The following is a 12,760-nucleotide window of genomic DNA, read 5'->3' as shown; positions in this document are numbered from 1 at the left end:
GATCTACATATTCTATAGGACCCATTAGCACCCACATTTCTGGAGACAGTGGGCTGTACATGGAAAATTATAAAACTTTGATGAAAAATTGAAGAAAGCAGAAACAAATGAAAGATATCCTATGTTCATGGATCAGAAGAATTAATACCATTGAAACTCCCATATTACCTAAAGCTATCTATAAGCCAATGCAATCTCTATCAAGATTCCAATAGCATTTTCACAGAAGTAGGAAAAAAACAACACTAAAATTTGTATGGAACCACAAAAGATTCCAAACAGCCAAAGCAATATGAGGAAGCATATAAAGCTAGAGGAATCATACTTCCTGATTCAAATTATATCACAAGGTTACAGCAATCAAAACATTATGGTACTGGCATAAAAAAGACACATAGGCCAACAGAACAAAGAGCCCAAAAGTAAATCCATGCATACGTGGTCAGTTAATTTACAACAAAGAAGGCGAGAATATACAATGGGTGAAAGACAGTCTTTTCCTTAAATGGTGCTGGAAAAACTGAGTAGCTACATGCAGAAAAATGATATTGAATTCATATTTTATACTAGTCACAAAAATTAACTCAAAATAAAGACTTAAATGTTGTACATGAAACTGTAAAACTCCTAGAAGTAAACCAACAGGAAAAGCCCCTTAACATTGGTCTTGACAACATTTTTGGATATTATACCAAAAGCACAAGCATTAAAAATTAAATAAACAAGTGGAACTACATGAAATTAAGAAGCATTTCACAGCAAAGGAAATTATCAACAAAATCAAATGTGAACCTACAGAACGAGAGAAAATATTTGCAAATCATATATCTGATAAGGGGTTAATGTCCAAAATATATAAAGAATTCATATCACTCAATAGCAGAACCCACAAAAAATCCAATTTAAAAATGGGTGAAGAACTTAAATAGACATTTTTCCAAAGATTTTTCCAAAGACCCACAATGGCCTACAGATACATGAAAGATGCTCAATATTACTAACATCAGGAAAGTGCAAATCAAAATCAGAATGAGATATTGCCTCATACCTGTTAGGATTCTTATCATAAAAGAAGACAAGCGATAACAAGTGTTGGTGAGAACATACAGAAAAGGGAACCTTTGTGTACTGCTGGTAAGAATATAAATTAATACGCCCACTATGGCAAACAGTATGGAGGATCCTCCAAATATTGAAAATATAAAAACCAGGGTACTTGGCTGACTCGGTCAGTGGAGCATCAGACTCTTGATCTCAGGGTCATGAGTTCGAGTCTCACACTGGGTGTAGAGATGGCATAAACAAACAAACAAACAAACAAACTTAAAAACAAATAGAACTACCATATGATCCAGCAAACCCATTCTGGATGTACAACCAAAGGAAACAAAATCACTACCTCAAAGAGATATCTGCCCCTACATACTCACTGCAGCATTATTCAAAATAGCCAAGACATGGAAACAACCGAAGTATCCACCAACAGATGAAAGGATAAAGATGTAATATATATATGAGATATTATTCAGTCATAACAAAGAAAATCCTGTGATATGTGACAACATGGATGGACCTTGAGAGCATTATGCTTAGTGAAATAAGTCAGACAGAGAAAGACAAATCTTGTATAATACTACTTATTGATGAATCTAAAAAAGTCAAATTCACTCATAGAAACCAAGAGTAAATTGGTGATTGTCAAAGGCTAGGGATGGGAAGATGTTGGCCAAAGCGCACAAACCTTCAATTATAAGATGACTAAGTTCTGGGGATTGTGCAGCATGGTGACCATGGTTAACAGTACTGTACTGTGTACTTGAGAGTTGCTAAAAGAGTATTTTTACCACCCCCCCACATACAAACAGGTAACAATGAGAGGTGTCGGATGTGTTGACCAACCTTACTGTGGTAATTATTTCACAATACATATGTGTACCAAATCATCACATTGTACATTTTGAACCTACATAATGTTATTTGTCAGTTATATCTCAATAAAGCCAGAAAGAAAAATCAGGTCAAGCATTTACTTCTTTATACAGCCATTCTGGGACCCTTTTCCCACGCAGTGAGAGTTGACTCAGTTCTTCTGTTCCAACCATACTAAGCATATGTTCTAATAATAACACTAATAACATTTTATTACCCTTATTTACCTGTATGCCTATCATCCACTAAGAGATTATAAGCTCTTTGAGGACAGGGACTATTTTATTCATCTTTACACCTTTTGTGACTAAAATACAGCTTTACATAATTATATTATAAGTGGGAAAAATTAGATTATAAATGGGAAGTGAATAAATAAACTTTGTTTCTCCAATAAAAATTCAAACTGGAAAAAAATTGATCTAGGAAATTTGGCTCAAACTTCTCAAGCATCCTTTAGAAATTCTATTTGAGCTGAAAACAAGGTATAACTTTTTTAAAAACCAAGAGGGAAACAAGAGGTTGTAACATATCCTGAGGTCACTACGCCTACACATGTAATGCCCTTAAAGTCTGAGGCAATGAACACAATAAAAAAAAAAAAAAATCTGTTTATTCTCTTGGGAAAAATAACTCTTTACACAAATGACTGATATGTTTTACGTGGGAATAACTCCTCACTTTTAAGGAATTTTCTATTTGGTAGGGAGCTTGTTAAAAACTCAGATTCCTAAAACCCATGGCAAGCAAGCCCTACAGGATCGAAGTCTCTGAGCAGGTGCAACTTTTACAATGTTCCCAGATGTGTCCTGACATTTGACCATGGCTGGCTTCTCTACCCTGGGTTTACTGTTGGGAGGCCCAGGTTCTACTCCGGGGGTTTGGGCTTGTTTTCCCCTCTTTCCTGACAATTCTCAGAACTGGAGATTTTCTCCTCTGATGCAAACCTAATGGCCCAATTATCTATGACTTTCTGAACCCCAAATCTTATTATTGCAAAGTACATTTTTGCTTTGAAAATTACTTCAAAGTGACAGATAACCTAAACATTCACTGGTTTATCTGATTAAGAGACTAAGCCCTTCTGATTTCATCACACCTGTCCTCTTCCCTCTGCACTAGCAGCATCCAATTTGCTTCAGTGCCCAGGTCTCTGGGCTTGAATCTGATCAAGCCTAACAGCAGAGTTGCAGAAAATATACATATATGTCATTATGTGGTCATTAATATCAGTAAACGAATCAATATAAGATTTTGTGATAGTAAGTTATATGTGGTACCTATTGGAGATATGTGGTAGATTTTTTCTTATCAATCAAAGCAATACTATTATGGTTATTTTCAGCAAATTTTAACAGTATAGAGGTTAATTAACAATTAGTGATCCTCATAGATGCCAATTTACCAAGATATTATTTTATTCTCTTAGCAATGGAACTATAAAGCCCTCCAAACCAGACAATAGATTATGTTATGATTTCATTGTTGGTCTCATGGAACTTTTCCAAAAATCTATCAGGTTTTCTGAAGATGTTAGAATTACATCCATTTGAACAACAGAAAGTATATGGGTTTCTATTTATATCTATTATGTTCAAATGTTCAATCAATAGCTTTTTCTGAGATTAGTGCCACAACTGCAAAATAATCCATACCCAATGGAGCCAAACAGAGAGAATTCCTTACATTCTTTTCTTATCAGAGAAGCAGGCTCTGCTTTGAAGGGGGGGCTGGGTGTTTTTATCTGCCTTTTCACTAATTTGACTAGGAAACAATGCATAGTTTATTTCCACATATAAATTCACAAAGCTGTAGAACAAAGGAGCCAGAAGGGACTTTAGAAGTCAACCTCCTTGTTCAAGGTCAGTGGCAAAAATGAGACTCTTTCTCCTGTTCCATAAATCCAATTCAGTTGATTTAACATACATATGTTAGATACCAACTTTGTATAAAGGAAACATCTTTTGAAGCATAATGTTTGTAAAGAACAATTGTCCCAAAATACCTGCCACAAATCTCTTTGATATGACACCGTCTCTTGATGAAGTTTTTGTTAAAACAAAATGTATAACCAGTAGCAATAACATAATCTGAAAAGAGAAATTCTTTGTCCGCCCATGACTCATTCATTTGTCCAGTCAATTATCAAGCATATAGCAAGAGTCTTACCATGTCAGGCACAACAAAGTCTAAGGGTAAGTAGATCAACCAGAGATGGATCCTACCCTTGAGGAATTTACTGGCTAGTGGGGAGAGACAGAGATATCAACTAATGGCTAACAGCATACAAATTAGGATCAAGGCAAGGAAATGTGGAAACAGTGGTTTAACATTTAGCCTGAAGGAAGTGAGTAAGATAACATTTGTGATGGATTTGGAAGTACACTTGGTCATCTTTCTTTAAGGTATGAGTGCAATTAATGGGACGCTATCTCGGCTATGCTTGGAGTTACCAACCATCAGGTACTGTAACAGAAAGTTCGCTCATTCTGAATCTCTCAGACTCTCTTCTCTTTCATACATCAAAACAGCAGTGGGTTTCAGTTTTGCCCTAACCCAGTTTGCTAAGTGGAGATTTAAAACCTGGCATCAGCAGGCTGTGTTGGAAGCATGGTACTGGGGGCTCAGAAGTTATCTCAAGGAGTAAGGCAGCATCTACTCACAGCCGTAAAGATTCTGAGGATGGAAGAACACACTCCCCAGCATTATGCTCAGAGAAGGGGCCAGGTCTCTGAGGATCAATGCTCTGTCATTCCCTCACCTATGCATATTCTTAAGGCATAAGGCAGTCCCAGAGTGGTGAGGTCACGTCAGGTTTTTAGAGACTGCCTGTCACCTCAAGGGTTAGTGATTATGGAGTTCAGGCTGTGAGAGGAAACTTTTAGGAAAAATGGCAAGAACTGAACAGAAGACTGTAGGGGGCTGTGCTTCTGCAGAGGAAACTTTTCCCAAAGGCCCTATGAGGACAGCTATAGGGTTCGGTTGAGATGATGTCTTGCTCTAATGGGCCCAGTTTTCAAGCTTCCCTGAGCCTGTTTTCAGTTCACCAGCCCAGTTGCTTACAGGAGAGCTAGTTGGCTGGGTTAGGACTAGTTCCAGGGTTTGCCACATCACAGAAACAGAGCACTCTCACTTCTTGCCACAACTCAGAACTATTTCTGATCCCATGTCTCACCATGACAATAAGAGTTGTCACCTTCTCCAATACCATTATGCACCAGAAATGAAATCATAATTCAACCTTTCTTCCTGAAATATACACAGATTCCTTTATGCAAATTTATTGAATCATTTTCAAGAACACTCAGATGCCATCACTAAGAGAAACTGGTTTCCATAAATCAAATGAAAGTCTCTATTCACCTTTTCTGCAGACCTCCTTAACACAACTTCTATCTCTAAGCAGCACAACACAATGGTTGAAAGTACAGCCTTAGAGTCATATTCCTTGAGTTTACAACATCCTGGCTCCACCACTTATTACCCATATAAATTTAAATGTCCTGTATCAACTCATCTGGAAAACAGATGTTACAATAGCTCCTGCTTCATGGGGTTGTTATGGTACCTACAAGATAGATAAAGCATTTAGATCAGAGTCAGCATAATATAACTGCTAGTGATTATTATTATTTTAGTAAGAGCAACTAGAAGCTGTTTTCATAAGAGAGGGAAAACTGTCTGATAGGATGCTGTATTACAAAAAAGATTAAAAAATTGAAAAACAAACAACATTCAAGACATCTCAGAGGAAAGAGTTACTATAAAGATATGAATGTATTTGAACTTCCAACATGTATTTATTGAAGCCCTGTTTAAAAAAAAAAAACAGGGATACAGTCACTCACAAACAGACCACAATCTCTGCCCTCATGAAGCTAATACTTAATGGGGGGATTGGGGAACAGATAATTTACCAAAAACATAAGCAAAAGGATATAATATATGAGTTCAGGATGAGTACTTTGGAAAAAAATAAATGGGTATGATCATTCAAAGTTAGGAAAGAAGGTGTAATTTAGTTAGGGTGGTTGGGGAAGCCTTATTGACAAGATAGCATTTGCTCTAGGACCAGAAGAGGGAAGGCTTCAATCCATGTGTATAGCTGAGGAAATACTTTCCAAGTATCTTGCAAAGTTTCTGAGATAAAAACTTGGTGCATTTGAAAAACAGCAAGGAGGTCAACACAGGTTTTGAATATAATGTGTTTGAGATGTTTGTTAGACAAACAACAGAGGACATCAAGTAGGCAAATAGGAGACAGGAGTTCTGGGGGAGGTCTGGGCTGGTGATTTAAATTTGAGGATCATCAGGGGAAAAGGTATTTAGGAGAGTGATAACAGCCAAAAGAAGAGATGTGAGGATTGAGACGTGGAGCCTCCAATATTTAGGGTTTGGGGAGACAACAGGAATCAGCAAAGAAAACACTGAGGAATAAGAGACTTGATCAATGTGATATATTATAAGTCAAGTGATAAGCTATATCAAGGAGAGTTCTGATTAATATAACAGAATTAGTTATATATTATTAGTTATATATATATATTATTAGTTATATATATTATTTATATATATTAGTTATAATATAACAGAATTAGTTCTTAGTTCTGATTAATATAACAGAATACCACACATGGGTGGCTTATAAACAATACAAACTTATTTCTCAAAGTTCTGGAGTCTGGAAGTCCAAGATCAAGGAGCATCATGGTCAGGTTCTGGTGAGAGCTCTCTTCTGGGGTGTAGATTTCTCTTTGTATTCTCATGTGGCAGAAGCAGAGAAAGGAGGCAGGCTCTTTCATGACCCATTACAAGGGCACTAATCCCATCCCTCAGGACATCATCCTCATGACATCTAATCCTAATTACTTCCCGAATGTCCCACCTCCTAATACCATCATATTGGGGAGTAGAGTTTTAACATATAAATTTAGGGTAGGACATAAACATTCAGTCCCTAACAGTGAACATTTGCATTGATCTAAACATCATTCATTGGTCAAGTAAGATGAAGACTAAGAATAAAGAATGAAGTCTAGTATTGCCCAAAAGACTTAGCAATATGGAGGTTTTTGGTGACCTTGAAAAAAGGAAGCCTACTTTGAGTAGCTTCTAGAGGTCATGAATGAGACAAACTGGAAATAATGAATGTATCCCCAGTTTCGGCAGAAAAGGGAACAGAAACATGAAATGGTATCTAAGAATGAGAAATGGGATAAAGAGAGGTATATTTTTCTTAGGGGAAAAGCAATAACATGTTTATATGCTTTGGGGGATGATGCAGTCAAGAGGGGGAAATTGACATGCCAAGGAGGTGAGAGTCGCCAACATCCTAAGTAAGGGGGAAGGAAGTGAACCTAGTGAATCTAATGGGATCTAATGTAAGGCTGGGGGAGCTGGCTTCAGGCAGGAGCATGGACAATTCCTCTCTAGGAGCAGCAAGATATATCTGCTAACTAATTCTGCTTTTTCAGTGGAATAGGGAACAAAGGAATCTGCTGAGATGAAGGATCAAGACTGATGTATTAGAGACTTGAGGAGTGAAGGAAAGCTACGGAGCAGTCATGTAGGGGAGTGGACCAGGAAATACAGTAGGATGGCAGGGTGGCACTACTACCCATTTAATATTAGCACTTAGGGATTTCAATGAGACCAAGCAGCTGGAAAAGGCGGGGAAGGAAGAGGCAGAGAGTGAAGAGTCGGAGGGTTTGGTGAACAGTATAAAAACCCTGGTAAGGATTTTATACTCCAACCTACAAGATAAAGGGAAGCTAATCCTGTTTGTCAAGCAGGGCAGTGGCATAATTTAACGTGGCTTGTTAGAGAGAAAATTCTGGTCGGTAAGAACATGATGGAGCCCATGTGGAGACATGGGCTTTGTGGTATCTAAAACTCCTCCTTACAACCAAGAAAATATATAGTTTGCTCTGTAAAACTAACCCAGTAAATAAAAGATTTCCCAACAGAATATTGTTGAAAACTCCAAATCAGTCATGAGTCCCCACTAAGCTTTGTAACTAAGTGGCTTTCTTAATTTTCCTAGTTTCTCATAAATATAGACCGTGTGCTCTGACCCAAATCTGCTCTTGCCCTGCCTCAAGGTTAGCAGAAAGAAAATATTCTCCTATGACTTGGCTTATTAAAAAGAAAAGAGCAAAGAAAATTCATTTGAGATAAACCAACTATTTCTCATGATGGAAAATCTGCATGATTATTTTGGACATAATGTATTGCATTTGTTTCTGGCTGACTTTGCCTAAATTAGTGAAGCTTTTTGAATGACCAAATACTGCACATTTCACTTACTCACATACACATGCTCATGAACACACACACACACACACACACACACACACACAGCATGAAAGTGAACAGGATATAACATAAATGCACTAAGGATATAAAAGTTTAATTTTCCTGTAAAACATAAAATAACTGCCTTGGGAACAGTTTTCCATTTGATAACTTCGCAAACAAATTTATGTTGACGTCTATTTATTAACCGTTTTTAGAAATACTATTTTTAATGATAACTGTAAATACAAATGTGATTATGGTTCAGAAAGAGGGAAACATTTTTTTTTTTTCTCTTTGGTAAATTAATCATGCCGAAAACTGAAAGGATATCAGTTTTGCAAAAGACAATTCCAAGAGACAACATTGTTGATATCTGAACCATCATTTCAGTGAAAGTACAGTCAGTAAGTCTGTATCCTTGACTCAAAATCATGTACCATTTTTGGAGGGAACCCCAGAAACTCTCCTCCAACATGACTGTCATCCATTAAGATTGTTATCTTAATCCTGAATACCCAAATAAAAGACACCACACATTAATTCTTTGATCACTAAAGAAAATAGGTCTACAAGAATGATATATAGCAAACTTTACTAGCTAAGATAGTATGCTTATCTCTTCCAAGTTACTTGAAGATTAATGCTTTCATTCAGCTTAATGGTCAATGTGATATATGATGGGTTCCTAGGGAAAGAACAGTAATTTATGCTTGGAGATTCAGGCTATTTCTTTGTTTTAGTCACCAGTCATTTTAAGTATGTTACTGTCTACAAAATTATTCTAGAACTATTTTTTTTATGTTTTATATTATATTTGAGAGAGAGAGAGACAGAGCATGAGTGGGGGAGGGGCAGAGAGAGGGAGACAAAAAATCTGAAGTGAGGCCCAGGCTCCCAGCTGTCAGCACAGAGGCCAACATGGGGCTCGAACTCACAAGCAGTGAGATCATGACCAGAGCCAAAGTCAGAAGCTTAACCGACTGAGCCACCCAGATGCCCCTAGACCTATTTAAATTCACGAATTAATATCAGACTGCGAAAGTACTGATGACTATGTAAGCCTTTAGCTCATTCACAAGGTACATTTATTTTAAACAAAATTTATTTCTATAAAGTGCTCTAGACTTCTGTTTTTAGGAGCTACACAGACATAGAAGCAGAGAACCAATAGTTTCCTCATACACAACTTAAGAGCCATCTCTACACCCCTGATGCCAATTTAAAACAACAATTACATGAGCTGAGGGCACCCATAAGCTCAGGGCAATGGTTTAGAAATGCCAAATGAAACCAGAGCTCAACAAGTGTTCACACCATGACCTATAGTATTTCCATCTACATGTCCAAATGACAACTATTAACAGCTACTTTCCTGTCAATTTAATGACTGCACAACTTGCATGAATGCAAATGCAACATACTTTTTAAAGCACAGCTCATTCTAAAATATAAAATCTATGGAGAAAAATTCTAATTTCCATTTTAAACAATCAGTGCACTCAAAGAGAGCGATATTCTCCTAACTATAAGTAACTGATTTTCAAAGTCTATGACGGTTTTTCACCAATAGAGCTCAGGCATGTTATCAAGAACACATGGTAAAGTCTTACAACAAAGGCAATGACCTTTTCCTCTATATTTTAGGATAAAATAACAGCTATTGCCTTGACATTATGAATTCATTATATAATTCCAACCTATTAAAAAGGAAACAAACTCTCTTAGTATTCTTAGTGGCTAAATTTTGCAAAGGGAAAAATCCATTTAGATAATCCTTAAGGATAACAGAAATTGCAGCAGTAAAAAAAAAAAAAAAGGGATATGACATTCAAATTCAAACTGTGGGTATAACTACTCAAATTCTAAATGTAATCCCATTTCCTAAAATGTGACACCAGCTTTACAGGTACCATTGCTTATAATATGTCAGGCTGAGTATGGCTTTTCCCCATTCATCTTGGGGACAGTGTGGTAGAAGAAAGAAAGTGAGCTTTGGAGCCCATGAGGACGAAGTTATCAAAATGACAGCACTTATTAGTACTGTGATATCAGAAACATGACCTTCTCTCTTTTGAGCCTCAGATTGTAGATTTTCGAAATGAGAGTAATCATACAGATTGTAGATTTTCGAAACGAGAGTAAGCATACTTACCTCACCTGGAGGTTATGATGTGCATCCTAAGGATGTAATTCCAGTGCCAGCCAGGAACTTGGAGTATAGAGGTAGAGGGAAGATGCAAGCCTATACAAATAAATAAACAGTTATAACTTGGACTAAGGGCAAACTGGGATTAGCACTGTGTGGGCAAATAATGAGGGCAAGGGCATACAGAAAAAAAACCCATGTGAGTAGTGACTAGGTACTACAGACAGAAAGCTGTTATGGAATGGATTTGCCCCCAAAGTCCATACTTTGGAGTCCTAACTACCCATGTGACTGTACTTGGATACCAGCTCTTGAAAGGTAAAGTGGAGGTTGAATGAGCTCATTTGGGGGGAGGGACCCTAATCTGATAACTGGTGTCCCATAAGAAGAGAGTGGGCACCTACACACACAGAAGGAAGACCATGTCAAGACAGTGGGAAGGAGGTCATCCACCAGCCACGGAGAGAGGAGACACACCCTGCGCACACCTTGATCTAAAGTATGAGAAAATAAATAAATCAATTTCTGTTGCTTAAGCCACCCAGGCTGTGGTACTTTGTGATGGCGGACCCAGCAAACTAATATGAAATCCCAACACTTACTCAGCGAATGGTGTTTGAGCCTTTGTAGGAGTTAGGCACTGTTCTAGGGCCCTAAGGAAACAGCCCTAAACAAAGCTGGTTTGGTCCTTGGACCCCATAGAGCTGACATTCTGGCAGGGACTGCAGCAGGCGACAGACAGCAAACAAGTAAGAAAAACAGATGATGCCAAGGGTCAGGAAGAAAAAGAATGCAGGGAAGGCAGATCAGGTGTTCAGGTCAGAGAAGGAGCAGTTTTCAGAGCTAGCAGAGACCACACTGAGCAAGTGACGTCAGAACAAAGATATGACAGAAATGAGGGAGTATGTCATCTGGGCACATGGGAGAACATTCCGGACAGAGAGAGGCAAAGCCAGCGCAAAGGCCTGAAGCAGGAGTGTGTGCCTGACATGCTCAGGGAGCGGAGAGGGGGCCGGTGTGGCTGCAGCCCAGTAAACAAGGGGAGGGGAAGAGGAGAAGCCTTCAGGGAGGTAGCAGAGGCTGGGGAGGGTAGCACCTGTGTGGTGCGCAGACAGTCAGGCGTCTGGAGACATGAAGAGCTGGGGGCAGAGCTTAAAGACTTGGAGGCCCCAGCTGCTTGTAGATAGGAGCCTGAGGCTGGCTGCGATCGCCCCAGAGTAAGGACGGGCGGAAAGCTGATGGGAGGTGGGAAGAAGATGAGGACAGACCAACACAGACACTGGTGAGCAGCGGCCCGGGCGGTGGGAGGAGGAAGCAAGGAATTTTTAAACAAAGGGAGTAATTACGTGTGTCTGTAAAATGGTGCCACATAGTCCGCAAACTGGGGGTTGAGACTTCACCGTGAGCTTCAGCGAGGTGTGGTTCATTAATGAGATGAGAACTACAGCCGAGTGGGAGAGGAAGCCGGCTCAGACTCAGCTGACAGAGGGAAGATCTGCAGGTGCTGGCACGTGCAACGCTAGGACGTAGGAAGACAAACAGGTGGTGGTGGATGGGAAGCGATTGCCCCCCGTGGGCTGGGAGAATCAGCCGCAGGTGCACAGGATGGCCGGTCGCGAGGAAACCCCCAGGTGTGCAGGAGAGAGTGAAACGGTGCAGGAGCTGCCTTAGCGAGATGGCTTCCTCCCTTAGGAACACGGCTCAACTATGGCAACGGGACACCAGCCAGAGCCGTGGGGACAGATGTAGCAAGGTGGGCGGCTGTGGGGTTGCTGGGACTGTGTGTGATTGGCAAACACCGTGAAGATGCCCTACGTTCTCTCTGCCTGTAGGACGGGATCACGGCCGGGATTTCAAAAGCGATGCACGTGAGAAACAGAGCATCGGGCCCTCCACAGGGACCCCCGTGTTGTCCTCTTAGAGCAGACATTCCCACCTCCTTCTTGCCCCCGTCATCTTCGTGATGCCTGGCAATCCCTCATCTGCTCTCCATTTCTATGATTTTGTCCCCTCGAGAGTATTACACAAGTGGAATCGAAAAGCGTGTGACCCTTTCAGGATTCGCTTTCTCCCATCTGGGCATAATTCCCTGGAGATTTGGTCCTGCTGCAGTGTCTATCAGCAGTGCATGCCCTGGCACTGCTCACCGGTGAGCACCCCACCGCACGGGGCTAGCATGGTTTGGCTGTCTCCCTATGGAAGGACACGTTGTACTAGGCTGGACAATGGCCCTCAAAGAAATCAAGTCCTGATACCTGGGATCTAACTCCCATGAATGGGATCTAGTTGAGGATCTTGAGTCCTGGGTTGTCTGAGTGAGCCCTAGATGGAATCACGAGCATCCTTAGAGAGGCAAAGGGAGACTTGACAAAAGAGGAGGCACTGTGT

Source organism: Panthera pardus, unplaced genomic scaffold (assembly GCF_024362965.1).
Source record: "Panthera pardus isolate Hobbes unplaced genomic scaffold, ASM2436296v1 HiC_scaffold_12, whole genome shotgun sequence".
In the NCBI taxonomy this organism is placed as follows: Eukaryota; Metazoa; Chordata; class Mammalia; order Carnivora; family Felidae; genus Panthera; species Panthera pardus.
This window is presented reverse-complemented; position numbering follows the sequence as displayed.